This window comes from Micropterus dolomieu, linkage group LG07, assembly GCF_021292245.1.
Source record: "Micropterus dolomieu isolate WLL.071019.BEF.003 ecotype Adirondacks linkage group LG07, ASM2129224v1, whole genome shotgun sequence".
Taxonomy (NCBI): domain Eukaryota; kingdom Metazoa; phylum Chordata; class Actinopteri; order Centrarchiformes; family Centrarchidae; genus Micropterus; species Micropterus dolomieu.
This window is the reverse complement of record NC_060156.1, coordinates 25175844-25191410: the sequence shown is the minus strand read 5'-3', so window position 1 is coordinate 25191410 and position 15567 is coordinate 25175844. Positions and strand designations below refer to the sequence as shown.

Here is a 15567-nt window from a genome sequence, read left to right as displayed (position 1 = left end):
ATACGTACCATATATTGGTGGCCATGTTGATGAAATTGTTCTTCATTTTGAGAAATATGCTGAAATATATGTCTTGCCCAGAGTTAGATAAGATTGATACCACTCTCGTCTCTGTACAGTACAAATGAAGCTACAGCCAGCAGCCAGATAGCCTAGCTTTGCATAAAGACTGTAAACAGGGGGAAACAGCTAGCCGTGCTGTGTCCAAAAGGAAGCAAGTGCTTCCTACCAACATATTTTTTCCCCACAGGTGGGAGTTACAAACCAGATAATTAGTTGCATGGAAAACACAAACGTCATCTTATATTTGCATAGAGATAGTCGATTGGAACATGCATTGATTCATATTTTATTTTGCAGAAATTCACTAAAACTTCCAACAATGGATGAAAACAATGCACAAGATAAACATTTTTCTTGATTCAAAAGAATCAGTCTAATATGGTCAGAATCAATATCCATATACTGGGTAGTCTTTTTTGCTCCATCTATCAGGCCACCCCAAGTGTCCACACCGTGAGTCAAACACCCACAACACAGCTGACATTAAAAACAACCAAAAATCCCCTAAACACACCAAATTTAGCTCCCATTACACAACAGTGGTTAAAGAGTAGGATTTTCCTTTTATACACACTGTGACACCCAAACTCACAGTAAAAAAGAAGTAAAACTTTCCACTCCCATCTGTCCTCAGCTGAAATGGTTCCTGCCAGAAACAACATTTACAGTAGGAACCAGTGACTACCTTTTCAACATGAGAGAGTAACAGGAAGAGTGAACAAATACTTACAGAAAGTGTGTTTTGTGGGTGTATTTGTGTGTTTTTTTATGCACACATAGTACCAGTCAAACGTTTGGACACACCTTCCCTTTGAAGTAAATGGAAGGGTGTGTCCAAACTTTGACTGGTACCGTCTCTGATTTTTGTGTATAAATGCTGTATTCATTAGGTCAACTTTTAGAAGCCATACAGAAGGACGGACACACACACACACACACACACACACACAGAACAATGTTCAGTAAGTGATCTCCTCTGAGCTCTGCTAGTAGTGCAAGACAAAGAGGAATAGACGCGTAATAAGTATTCACTACTGAAAAACCTGCTCAGACACATTTACCCTTACACAAAAATGACACACACTTGTACAGAGTTATGGAGCTAATCATATAATGACAGTGCAGAGAAGGAGTGACTGAGTCTGACTCAGGTAAAAACCATCAGACCAGCTCCAGTTCTAACAAGTCATCAGCTAAGACTGTGCCAGGCCCAGCTTCACCTGCCATAAAGAATTAAACTAACGCAACTTGCACTTCATAAAACGCCTCTTACACACCAACAGCATCAGTCTGTGGCTTGCAGTGTAAGTTCATTTTATACCGTATTGAACGCTTCACTCCTCACCTGTTCTGGCATGAATTTAGATTTACCCAGTACCTGACCAGGAGTGTCAATATGTCTGCTCAAATTCAGGGTTTAGTGTCTTGCTCAAGGACATGTGGACAGGAGGAGCCCTGGGGTTCAAACCACCAACCTTAAGGTTAATGGGCAAACAATGTTATACAGTTACAGTCATCTTGCATGCTTCCAGACTTCGGAGCTGCTGCCCAAATCTGATTTTTTTTCCTTCCAGTAATTCAAATAGGTCTGGTGCTCATTTACATCCGTTTTTTTGGTTAGGAAACTAGCCAAGCCTATTAGGACTTTATAAGTAAATAGAAATCCAGTCTGATCATGCTGCTTAACAGTCGCCTGCTCCCGAGTTATAATTCTTGCTTGCAACTCCTACTATGAATCAGCTGAACTGTAATAAAGATAGAAAAACGTAGAGAAGCACGGTCCTACTTTTGGAGCTGCTTTAAATATCTGGATATAGAGTCACATCATCAGCTCTATACACTTAGCCAGTTTTCCACAGGAAAAAGAAACATACACTTAACTGCTAAACAGGGTATGAATGTAAAGTATATCTGGGTTTTTTTTTTAACAGTCGAGGAGTTTTGGGCAGACTGTTGTTTGCTGAGAGACACCTACACAGTAATTGCTGAAGTAGGCGATCATATTCCTCATTCACTTTCCATCCACACATTTTTCCAAACCAGTCAGAGGATTTGAGTTGGCAACCCTCCAGTCATAAGCCCAACCCACTTGACTTTTTGCGCAGATATTTTGTGTTCAATTTCCCAACAGAAAAAGTAAATTATGTCCAGTGATTTCTGTATCTCAGTGGGCTACAAGTACAGAGACTGCCATGATTGGTGTAAGTCTGAACCATGACCTCTGTCACAGCTGATCCCGTCTTACAGCATGGCAGCGCTCTCTCTCCACAAGACAGCAGAGAGAGCCTCGCAGTATAAATCTACATCCACACTGCTTTGATTCACGTTGAGACAAAAGTCGGCAGACAGAAAGAAGGCTCGCATACTTTCCATCTCTACTGGAGAGCTGACTTTATGTAGGAGGTAGCTGTGGTTTGGTCTGGACCTGGTTCACGTGTGAGTGTTTTCACATACGACAAAGCCAGCACAGAAAAACAGTAACTGTTCCAGGTCTACTCCAAGCCATAACATTAACACACATATCCAACCACACACACACACACACACACACACACACACACAGGTTCAATGCCAGTACTTTTCTGTCGTAGTATGAGCAATGGAAAACCGGCTTACAGTATCAACAGTTTCTTCAAGCCAACAGACAACCACCACACACACACACACACACACACACACACACACACACACACACAACTTACTGTCAACAGTTACTTCAAACCAGGCTAACCGACCAACCGGCAAACCCCAAACACACTCTCACACGTTGTTTCGCCCTCTCAAAGATACACACACTGCCACACACATTTTATAAAAACATCATCTCCTATAAACATCAATGACACACATTAAAAGGCTATGTGGCCAAGCTAATAATTCTACCAGTGGATTATCTGTTTGGCTATGTCCTTGTTTGGCTCTGATTTTCTCTGTGTTGGCACATTTTGTCATAACGGAGTGATAAAAAATGTGATGTACATAAATGTGACAAACAAACTACTAAATAAATAAATAAATGTGCATAAACTTGAGCAAACTACAGCAAATAATACTCCAACAGCATAAAAAAGCACAATGTGGAAGCTAACAATTAACCCGCTAGCAAACAAGGAACACTCCAGTGCTAGTCAATCAGAATAGCTCTCTCAGCTTACTCAGTCTCTAAACAGACAATTAGGCTACAGAAATTATTCAAGAAAAATATTTGTTCCATCAATTCCTGTATCATCACCTTCCACAGACAATAAGCTACAATAGTCCTCCATTTTGGACTCTTTGTTCCCACAAAGGTCAGCACTGTCCATTGTAGCAATTGTTTGCTACTGGTCAACCAAAGTTCACCAAAGCCGAATTTGAAGCGAAAATAAGCCATTCTGTGTTATTATTTCTTTTTACTTATTGGCCAATGTCTGCGTGGACCCCAGGAAGAATAGCTGTTGCTTCGGCTACAGCTAAAGGGGATCCTAATAAATGAAATGAAAAATATATGTGCCAAGCTAATAGCAGCTGCAATAAACTTACAGTATATAAACTAGCTCCACCTAAACCTGCCTGCATGAGTACTTTTACTTTTGACACTTTCTTAATAATACTTCTGTACTTTTACCAAGGTAAAATTTTGAATGATGGAACTGTACTTCCAATGGATGTGAGCCATGTCAAACACAAATTTCCTTTGCCTTCTGATGGCCAAGAGTTTTCCTGAATTTGAATATTAAGTAAAGGATTTGAATGCCTGTTCCTCCACTTCTAAGGCAGAATGTCCGTGTAAACTATAAACTTTAAAAACAAAAGGAAACAGAGTCCCGATTCCCAGCTGCACAGCCTGCCCCCGGATCTCCACAAGGGTCGAGAGACATAGCCACAGAAAGACAAAGAGAGAGAGGGAAGGAGAGAGAAAGTTGCTTGGCGAGAGTAATGCAGCTGAGGAAAAACACGAAAGGGGAAAATAAAATAATAAAAAAAACACACAGAGAAGAAGAAATGAGATTAAATTTTCCAAGAACGAGGGCTGTGCAGTAACACAGCAACAGCAGCCAGAATGACTCTACATCTGTCTGGAATTAAAGAGAGACAGAGAGAGACAGACGGTGCTGCTGTTGGTTGAAAACTGGATTTGAACTTCAGGGTTTTCTTCAAGCTGGAGATGAAGAGAGTCTGTACACAATTCTGTCTAAAGCTTCCTGCCACAACAGAGCCACAATGACATTTTCTACTCAACAAAGAAAACAATAAAAGGAAAGTATAAAAACAAAAAGGTAAAGCCATTGTGTCGTTATATTTAGAAACTATATTTTCTCAATGCAGAACTAGTCAGCTGTCAAGTTGATATTTTCTAAATTGGATTGCTTTTAACAATTGGACTCTGTATCTGAAGATAATTTAATGACACACGGATCAGATCCTCAGTCACTTCCGTATTTAATTTATAATTTTACTCCTACTTTATTTGGTTTACTATTTAAGCTATTATACAGCAGCTACAACATTTAGTATTTCAAAAGTTGGTCTTATTTTGTTAAATAATAAGGTTTTTTTTTTTTATAGAAAATAAGTATCTAAACCTTAACTCTTTTATGTCTTCTGATTATGTATAAACAACAGACTGGATTGGTCAAAGTGACGTCGGCGCCAACCACCGGAGCTTCTAGTTTGTTTCCCCAGATTTTCCTGTTCTTTGACCCCATCACTGGCACTATCAGATGAATGTCCTTCAGACCAACTCCAGCTTTCTAAATGGCATCCCTGACCTCTGAACCCCGAGGCGTTTCTAGGGGTTTCCCTAGTGAACATACCATAGAAATAGTGTCAAAGAACCAGTGAAATCTGATCACCTACTCAGATTTACTGAACACACCATCAGGCCATTTTACTGTTCTGCTCTTGGTCCATTGTGTTTAGTTTACAGAGTAGTTAACTAAGGGGAGACAGAGGAAATTGGAGTACTGTTACCTCATCTGGATACTCAATTAATACGTGTGTGTGTGTGTGTGTGTGTGTGTGTGTGTGTGTGTGTGTGTGTGTGTGTGTGTGTGTGTGTGTGTGTGTGTGTGTGTGTGTGTGTTACACACAGTCTGAGTCATTGCATTCATCTGCCAGTTGACACACACATACGCGGAGATCAACATTAATATGAGATATAATGTAACTCTTAATGCCAAAATTTATAAGACACACACACAGAGCTCACAGTCAGTTCAGTCTATTCAGGCTGTGTGTTTTGCAGTGTTTTTAACAGTTACTGACCTTAAAATGTCCATAAATATCTTTAAAAAAAAATGATAATTACTCGCCACATTGTGCTCTGTACTTAAAGCAATAAATTATCTTGTAAATCTCACTGTGCAAATAAACTATGCACCTTCTACCGGTGTTTTAATTGATTCTATGACTTTATTAAAAAATAAACAGATTGGATTTTATTCAGCTTCTATACAAGCTTTCCTTTAATTTAATCCAACATCTAATCTCAACCTGACTGAAACCAGGCCATTTTATTACTATGCATGTGAATATGAATATTAATCTACCTAGGCTGGTCAGCTGGGTCAGGCTTGTGAGACTCCATCCCTTTGGTTATCTGTGACACCCAGGCCGATGGCTCTGACACTCTGAGGTTCAACAGCACAAAGCTCCTAAGCACTCAAGGCACCAGAATTTCACTCAAAACCCTACAATGACAATCATTTATTTCCAGCTGTATTTTTGTATTGGGAGCTGTGAAATGTTACTTAAGTGACGGCAGCTGATTCCTGGGTTGGCTGGATTAATCTGTAAGAGGAAAATGAAGTATTGTTTCCGTCCACTGAAGTGGTCTTTGAACAGTGTCTTAAATCCCCAACTGCTGCAGTGAAGTCTGCCCTCAATAGGTAGGGTAAAGGGCATGGACAAAGTATCAAACACCTCAACAGCCACCAAATTTACCAGAACGTTGAATCTACGCCTCTCTAAGACAGCTTCAGGCAAATTCTGAGCATTAAATCCCCCCTGAAGACAGGATGTATTGTTGTTGTTGTATTCAGATGCAATCATTTGAGCTAGTTGCACCTAATAATCTGACAACTGAGTGTGACAATACATTTGTGGAAGGAGGTACAACTGTAAGAAAAGTGGTGGGGAACAAACAATTATATTCACCAAGACATCACCACTGTATATCAAAGTAATGACAGGCTGAAATTGTTGATAGGAGAGAGCTGGTATTACAGAGCCCGACACTCTGCTACTGATGAAAATCAGTGAATCTAAACAAACAGTATGTTGCATTTAGATTAGCCAATTAGCATGACTGAACTTCCATGATGACAAAAAGCCACACTAGCCACCCTACATTAGGCTAGTTAGCCATGAGCCTTATGTTTTATCTACCCTTATCGTGCTAAAATAAGCAGATAAGCGCCCACTGCCAACCAGACAAAGTAGTCAGCGGTCCAACAGACAGCCATGAATAAAGAACACACTCAACACACTCACACACACACACACACACACACACATCCCAGCTCCAGTTTCCTGCTGCAGTCCTGATGCTATTTAATGTGAGTGTCTCTGCAGGTTCAGCACTGACACAGCAGACTACTACTATAGACTACTACATTGCTGTATGAGTGAGTGCTGCATTACTCTATTAGCTACACAACAGCTTAAAACATTGTACTATAGCTAAGTGCTGTTTACTTAGATGTAAATTGGTGTTTCACATGTGGTAAGTTCCCATATATGTCGCCGTTCTCAATCCAAGCTAAGGTCATGTACATGTGAAATGTGTGAAAACATTAAATTCTCACGGGCTTTCTCACAGTGGTCATTGTTTCTTGCATTAAAATGATGGCTTTGTAGGGGCCAAATCTCAAATGTCTTTCTTGAATGCACCAAGGGGAAAACAGCCCCTCTTAACAACTGCTTCAATGTACTAAGATAGGGCAACATTCACAACAAAATAAGAGACTAAATCAGAAACCGGGGTCTGGAGTGTCCCTTTGCAGCAGATCTGCTCTGTTGCTCCTTCACACCCTCTCTGTCTGTCTTACCCCTGGGACAAGGAGGAATTTCCTGAGAGAAGGAGGGATGACTTTTCCATACACTTGGCGAGAGAGAGAGAGACACACACACACACACACACACAAAGACAGACAGAATGGAAGGAGAAAACATCAGATGGTGACCTGTTTTGACCTCTCGTAGCCACCAGTGAGAAGATTCTGACACACTGCACCAGAGCAGCTGATACAGATGTAACTAGTGCACTTAGTCTGATGTTTAGAAGATGACTGCAGAGCTGCCAGAGGAAGCACACAAGACACACATCGTCTCTTAACGCTCGCAGGCCTCCCCGGTGCCAGGAAATGCAGATGTCCAATTCACACAACAGTCATTTATTTCAGTGAGCAAGACAGTGAACCTTGACCAATCACTGAGCTGTGTTGAGTTGTGGATTATCCAAACTTACTATCTACATTACTGTCACCATGACTGTAATACATCGCTTAAAACATCTTGGGTGAAAAGTGGACGTCTTGCTCTGCACATGGGGCTATAGGAAAGCTCATGGATTGAAATCATACTCTGGGAACCTTGAATGTGCTCAATCTTCCCTGTGCATTTTGATGATATATCCATTGGAAAAGTGGATTGTTTATTTACTTGACGACTGTGCTTGAGGAAAGGCCTGAAGGTCACGAAGAACAAACAAAAAGGAGTCATTCACTGGGGACTGTTATTGTGTTCTGATTCTATACTAGATACTTAATCTTAGATATGATAGAAAAGCAACAGTACCCTCAAAAATGTCAGTACTCATACTATTAAATACTTCATTTTTTAGTGTGCAATTGATGTACACTTTTTTCCCCACATACAAAAAGGAAATGGACCAACTGCTCACGTCTGCAAAACATTAAAACAAAACGCAGATGGTGACAAAACAGCAAAACTTCACAAATAGTGTGTTTGTCTGTGAAGTTTAATTGTCAGTGACATTCCAAGGTCACAGTCTGTTTGACGTTAGTTGGTTCAAGTCTTGTATAATTTCCTGTTTGTGCAAAACAGTACAGTGATTTATTTTATACAATGCTAGAAAAAAACTATACTATAAAATAAACAGTACATAGTACACACAGTATGTAGCAGGCACAACAAATTAACATCCAGTGCAAATTTAACAAATCTATTTAGTTTTGAGATAACTAAGCTGACTGTGGTTTTAGGGAAAAGATCAGGCAGAATCATTAGGCATAGGTAGCATCCTGAACTGACCGAAAACACCCACAGCAAGTAATAATAATCTGTCCAGTTGTCACAATATCTTGCTTTGGAGCAAAGTGGACAGACCAACGTTGACATCTTTAGGGTTAAAAATAACCCAATATCACATAAATTTAATGATAAATCATGATATTACAAAACCACAATACTAAATCAGCATATTTAGAAATCAGCGTCACACTGTGTCAGGATTTCCCTTCTTATTAATCTCGCTATTGGTGATAACCAGCTGCTCAAATGGCATCAATGTGAAGTAAAAGAACCACTTACCAAAACTCAACACAATCAATAGAAGTCCAAAGCAGAAGCATCCATGGGACGAGCACTAACCAACAGTGAAGGATACTGAATCAGAAAAACCAGGACCCTGCACGTCTCAGATGTCGAGCTCAGGCTGACTGGCTGGTCGGATACAGTGAGAGCAGCCTTTAGTTGAAGTAGGGCAGTAGGGATTTTTATACTCCAGTTAACCCTCAACACTACAGGGAGATGGCTGAATTCTGCCCCACTTTGCTGCACGCGAGTGTGTTATAGAGGTGGAACGTCTCCAGCCTGTCTGAATGATTACACTTAGACTCCAATAGGCCTGGTTACAGATTACAGTGTTGAGACAGAACCTCCCATCTCTAATGATTGTAAGTCAATTTAGTTCAAACAAGGTATTAAACATTTGAAGGAATGTCAGGTTTGTTTAAAATCACGCTTAACATCTCTAAGCAGTCCAGCGTGATGGACATCAATGTGATTATTTCTTGTGCTTGTGCATATTGGGATGTGTATTAATAGCAAGCAAAGCATGAGTATGAGAAATTACAGAAGTATTTTTTTCTGTCAATTTTTCCCAAATAAAAAAAGCGACAGTGAGGTCGTAGCCTTTCCCAGTTTGCTTTGGAGACAAAATGCAGGGAAACGGAAGGAAACATGGACACTGCCCACTTTCAGTGGAAAGGGCAAACGTTCTCATCAACAATCTCTAAATATGAAACCATCAAGGAGGGTTAGGCAGGGTATAAAACTTCCACACCTCTTTGGTACGGACCTAAATAGGTCTCCATATAGACAACTGCCATTTACTGAAAGCTGGCATCAAAATCTTTGGTTACTTACTTATTCGTTGTTCCAATTTTTTTTATTTAGGCAAAGTTTCATTTTTGTACAGGGGGTGATTGCTTGTGTTAAGACACCATTTAACATTTGAGAAGTCTGATGAGATCACCGCTTCAAAAAACAAACCCTCAATCATTTCAATAAGAGTTACAGTCCAACATCATCTGGCAACAAAATATATGAAGGAAGTGGTGCTATAAGTGCATAAAATCCTTTGCTCCACTATGTTACTCAGTGTGGGAACAAATTTTCAAACATGGTGTAAACATAAGGTAACATGTAAACGTATTTTGAAACCTTTATCTAAATATAATAATTCCTAAAGCGATCTAATAAACCCTAATGTTCAGTGTGGCAGGATAATCACAATATTTCTACCAATAACTTTGTTAGAATTCATAACATTAAGACTGTCTGCAAGAAGTGAGACAGTGAGTCTATTTAGTTTAGAGCAGGAGGACATGATGGTGAGACAGGCTGGGCAGCAGACAGACAGACAGATGGCAGGCCTGCATGTCTGATGATGCTGAATTTTAAATTACTTTTAAATGAGACTTGGGGCTAATCTGACCAGGCAGCTTATTAAAGAAAAAAAACAATTAGAGTCGGGCAATGATGAAATCATATTTATAGGGTCGTACGTATGTAATAAATTCATTTTTTAATAAACTATACATTTCAAAAGTCATTTGTGCGGCAGCTGCGGGGGGAACACGCCCATAGCTGTGTAATGCTATATGAATGCCACGCCTTGCTTGTGTCAGCACCGCACGCCTGGCCTCCGAGCTGCAGCACTGGACGCAAATATTCCGGCTGGAAAGGCGCTGTCAGCCGGCTGCTGCTCCCCGGCGAACCTGCGCATCCAGGCCGGGAGTCCGTGCTCTGCAGGCCCTGCGGCGTTTAATCCAGCGCCGCAAAAAACACACATGCACCATGAATGACGGCGCAAACAGGCAGAAATCAACCCTCTCTGTGTGCATGCCGTCACCACTTCAATGTATTTATCCAGCTAAAGGGAAGGGAAAGCCATTTTTTTTTCTGTGAAGGTGGTCGTTTTCTCTGCCCCCCACCCATCCGCCCCCACCCCTTCTCCTTTCTCTGCACACACATGCAGCCACTAACGGGATTAATTGGCTTTTATTCCAGCGGTTGTTAATTAAAGGCTCCGATCTCCGTTTGCGACACAATAAAAGGTCTAATGTCGGTTTTATCTGCGAACAGTTTAATTCCAAACGTAAAACAGCGTGGCAAAGAGAAAACAGGGTGAATGTGGTGGGATAGAGATGCGTTTGGGTGAAGGGGAATTGGGCTACTTACTGTGCGGATCCTGGGAGATTTCAGGCAGAAAACCCGCAGCCAGCAGCGGGGAGACAGCGGAGATGTGTCCGCTGGGAAACCCCGCGGTGCAACGGTCAAGGCTTCGTCGGGATTTCTTCCGGTTTAGTCCCGGGTTTCACCGACTCCGCTTTCCCAGATATCCCAAATTTCCCAGATTTCCCCTGCTGCCTTACTGAATCCCAACACCGCTGACACTGATGTCAAGTTACAGGCAGGCGAAAGGAACGACTTCCGGTCTTGACTTTCACAATATACCCTTCTCAATGTCAGGTTATAAACACAAACAATAAAATAAATAAGTAAATTAAAAGATAAAATAAAACTTATTTTAACTAAATGCTAAATCATCACAATGAAATATATCCCTCAAATGAAGTGTTTTTAATAAACTAAATGTTGTTGCTAAATGTTGTGTGTATTTATGTTTTACATTATAATATCTCATCACCAATTAAGTTTAGTTGTTATTAATATCCATTACAGGTGTATTTTATTTGATTGATTGAATAGCCCTTTTTTTATCCCTCTACCCTTCCTCTACCCTGACACTGCTGAGTCCTGCATTGTCAGTTGCATTTACAGATGACGTTTTAATGGGAAATATCTTTTTGTAGCACAAATGTGTGTTTTTTCCCCCTGTTTCCCTATCCTGCCCATCATCTCACAGTCCCTCTTCAGATTTATCATGTTACCTCAGGGTGGATTCCAATCCCCGTGTTGAGAACCCTTGCCACATATAAAAAAAAAAAACCTTGTTGAGGAACAAATATTTAAAAAACTGTACAAATGTAAGTAAAATCACGTCAAACGTCTTGGTATTTTATTGTGAAGCTGAAATGATCTTATTTTCGATGTTTTAGAGTCTGACTTGACGCAGCCTCAGCTCTTCACCGGATCCCAAAAAACTCTGCGGGAGCGCGGATCCGTGCCCTGCGCGTTCCCGGTGCCTTGTTTCCTGTCCTGCCCAACCCAGAAATCAGCCTCAACCAATCAGCCATGATGATGTCATTCTATGCTTTTCGATTTTATTCTATTCATACATTCCCATTATATTGTATGTTTCTGTAATTATATCAAAGTTAAAATGATGCCCCGCCCCCTCACACACACAGACACATACACACACAAGGCAGCACTTGTGTGTGTGTGTGTGTGTGAGAGAGAAAATTCTGACCTCTAGTCTGACCTCTAGTGGTCTGAGACTGACTGTGTACACAGCAGTGAAGCAGTGGTGGCAAACAAATAGCACATGCTGATATGGAGAGCAGTATTTACCAAAATGCAACATAAGCAGGACCTGTTTAAAATCATAAAAATTTTCAAGTATAATATAAGCAACACTGTCCCCATTCATCATGAGCTGATCTCAAAGATCTAAGACTTTCTATGAACACAAAAGGCCTATTTCTCTCAAATATTGCTCACAAATCTGTGTTAGTGACCACATCTCCTTTGCCGAGATAATCCATCCACCTCACAGGTGTGGCATATCAAGATGCTGATCAGACAGCATGGGTATTGCACAGGTGTGCTTTAGGCTGGTCTCAGACGATCGTGGAAGAAGATGAAGATGTTGGATGTGGAGGTCCTGGGCTGGTGTGGTTACATGTGGTCTGCGGTTGTGAGGCTGGTTGGATGTGCTTCCAAATTCTCTGAAACGTCTTTCTAGACGGCTTATGGTAGAGAAATTAACATTCAATTCACGGGCAACAGCTCTGGTGGACATTCCTGCCGTCAGCATGCAAATTGCACGCTCCCTCAAAACTTGCCACATCTGTGGCATTGTGCTGTGTGATGCAACTGCACATTTTCAGTGGCCTTTTCTTGTGGCCAGCCTAAGGCTCACCTGTGCAATACCCATGCAGTCTGATAAGCATCTTGATACACCTCACCTGTGAGGTGGATGGATTATCTCGGCAAAGGAGAAGTGCTCACTAACACAGATTTTGACAGATTTGTGAACAATATTTGAGATAAACAGGCCTTTTGTGTACATCAAGAAAGTCTTAGATCTTTCAGCTCATGATGAATGGGGGGCAAAAACAAAAGTGTTGCATTCATAATTATGTTCAGGGTATATTATGTGTATGTGTGTGTGTGTGTGTGTGTGTGTGTGTGTGTGTGTGTGTGTGTGAAAAGATCCATGTGTGTAAGTGTGTCAAGGGTATCTATCCTACAGCAATAACAATCAGGAGGCAGAAAGCAGAGAGGAAGGAAGAGGCGGTGGTACGAGCTTCTGGTATATAAACCACACAGCAGCACCCCACTTGTGTGCGCACATGTTCTGTGTTTTGCACTGAGTAGGTGGGGACAATAGTCACTGTTGCCAAAACCTCATGGGTGTTAACATTTTAATTGTAAATTTACATGAAAATAATTCAAATTAAAACCTCAACTACAGTTTAAAATCACCATGAGGTTGCAGTAAAAAGAGACAAACAGAAACGGCATTTCTCCACTTTTACAAAACTCAAGTGTGAGGAGCTCCAGATTAAAGAGGCAGGCAGACAATAATCTGGAGGTGCAGTCAGTTGAAGCGGGACGTCCCCTGTTGGTTAGCTGATGAAAAAAGAAAAAGGAATTAATGTTTTCCACCCAGTTGTTCTGAAACCCTTTAAAAAAATTTTTTTTTTTCTGCATACATATCAGCGCCTTGACAACCTTTGCAGCCCACAGCTCAGATTACTATCTCAGCCTATCAGGACACTCATTTGTTTGTGCAAAGCAGTCTGCCGGGAGATTTTTGGCTCCCGACCAGAGATAAAGTGGAAGGTAAACCCTCAGTTTATGCAGCTTTTCAACCATAGGAAAATAGTTTACCACCTCTTTATGGCCCAAATTCAACACGTACAAAAGCATTTTTGCACTGAGTCAAGTGGTTAAAAGGTTCAAGCTCGTTGCACTTCTGAACATACACAGTCAGGCACAGTCTGATATATTTATGACTACAATCTGCATAGAGGCTGAATGTGAACACCTGCAACGCTAAATTCATGCATTCCTTTGCACTTAGTGTGCAGTATTTGTCTATTGTATTCTTTAACATGCACAAAGAGTGAAGAGCTGGATCAGCCCTTCAAAATCCATATTAATAATTTGAATATATTGTCATTCCTGGCAACAACCTGCAAATATTTAACCCAATGTGCTTATTTGAAGCTACTGAACACGCTGTGATGTTAGACTGGAGACTTCAGTCTGGCCTTCTTATTGCTGGTAGTGAGCATGTGTGCACAGATGATGGTACAAAAACTCTCCATGGTTAAAATAAGTTATTTGGGCATAAACAGTTTTACAATAAATAATATAATTTATTAAAACTGGGACTAATGTGAGTTATTTATTCAGACTTGAGTGACATAAATTCCTAATATTCAAAGCAATTAAGGTAGCAATTTGCACGGACATTTTTGAGTAGGATGAATGTAGAATAAAAAAAAAAAACTGGCTATAGAAGACTCATTTAATTTACTCAATAATGTAAGAGTTAGAACGATGCGTACAAACAAAGTTACCTTATTTTTAGAATACAGACCAAATCCAACAATGAATTGATTCGACTAAAAGGTATGGTCTGCGTATCCAAAGCCCGATGTATCTTGTTCCTCTGTGCCACAGAGCTTCGAATTGTTGTGAACAAACAGTTAAAAATCCATCATGTCAATTCCACATAGACCATAGTGAATACCAATATTAAAGTTTCAGTTCATGCAAATTACAGAAAAAAAAAATTCCAAGTCACTTCTAATGGCATGTAGTGAAGCATCCAATGTCCGGGTTACTCTGGATAATTGACATTATCAACACTATGACACTATCAACAGTAGGAACAAATTCTATGTTGGAAGTACTTCGAATGAAAGGCAGGGCTGTCGTATTTTAGAAACACTGAAGTCATGAGTCTTAGCCCCGCTAGGAGGGTTCGAGGGATTCGATGGCTTGCCCCCCACCCCCATGCCTTTTGACAGTATCACTTTCAGTTTCAATAATCGCTTAGGAAATAATGCCAGCGCCATCAAATACATAAAAATCAAGATAAGATACAAATAGTTTACTTTCTTATTGCATTGAAATCACTTTCACTGTTTGAGCAGAGGAGCACAACTGAAGGTGGTTGTTACACCCACTCAAAATCGCGTGTTCAATACAAAGGAAGAGAGGGGTGCTGGAAAATGTTTGATTTGGAAATTTACAATTTGTTTCAAACGTATTTCTTAAAAAAAAGAGACCAACATGTTCCACAGATTCAAGGAAGTTGTGCAAAACTGTTGAAAAGGTACATAGGCCTAACATGTCTTTAAATTATATATATACCAAAACAAAGACAATAAGAAATAAAATACTGATTAGCATTAGAGAGTAAAAGGAATCAGGAAATCTTGTCATTCCAAAATCTTTAGCAGTACATTGACCCAGAATACATGTGAACATATTTACCGCTGCAGGAAAAAGTATGTGAACCTGTTGTGGGTTGGTCTCTCTCCCCTCTTTTCCTCTTGTTCTCAGTTTCCCCGCCCCTGTTGTTTCTGTCAGTCATGTGTGTCTTGTCCCATGTCTGTGTGTGGTTGGGTGTGTCCGAGCCTGGCCTCTCTCCACCTGCAGCACTCCGCACCTGGGACTCATCAACTCATCAACGCCTGCAGTCTTAAGCTCTGGTTCAGTCTCCACTTGTTGCCAGTTTGTCTGTTTACCCACAGTGGTATATTGCTCTGGCCTATTTCCTAGTTTGCCAAAATACCTTTTGTGATCTTGCCTAACCTCTTGTTTCCTGTCTGCCACAGTTTCACCCTGGTG

General features: G+C 40.6%; 1 protein-coding gene across 3 annotated transcripts in view; it reads right to left on the bottom strand.

Moving 5' to 3' along the window:
• Window positions 1–10977, bottom strand: part of raph1a (Ras association (RalGDS/AF-6) and pleckstrin homology domains 1a) — a 66958-nt gene extending 55981 nt beyond the window's left edge. For all 3 annotated transcript variants that reach the window (XM_046053394.1, XM_046053395.1, XM_046053396.1), the window contains exon 1: window positions 10753–10977. The gene's annotated coding sequence lies outside the window, so the exon portion shown is untranslated. The remainder of the gene's footprint in view (window positions 1–10752) is intronic.
• Between the last annotated feature and the right edge of the window lie 4590 nt (window positions 10978–15567).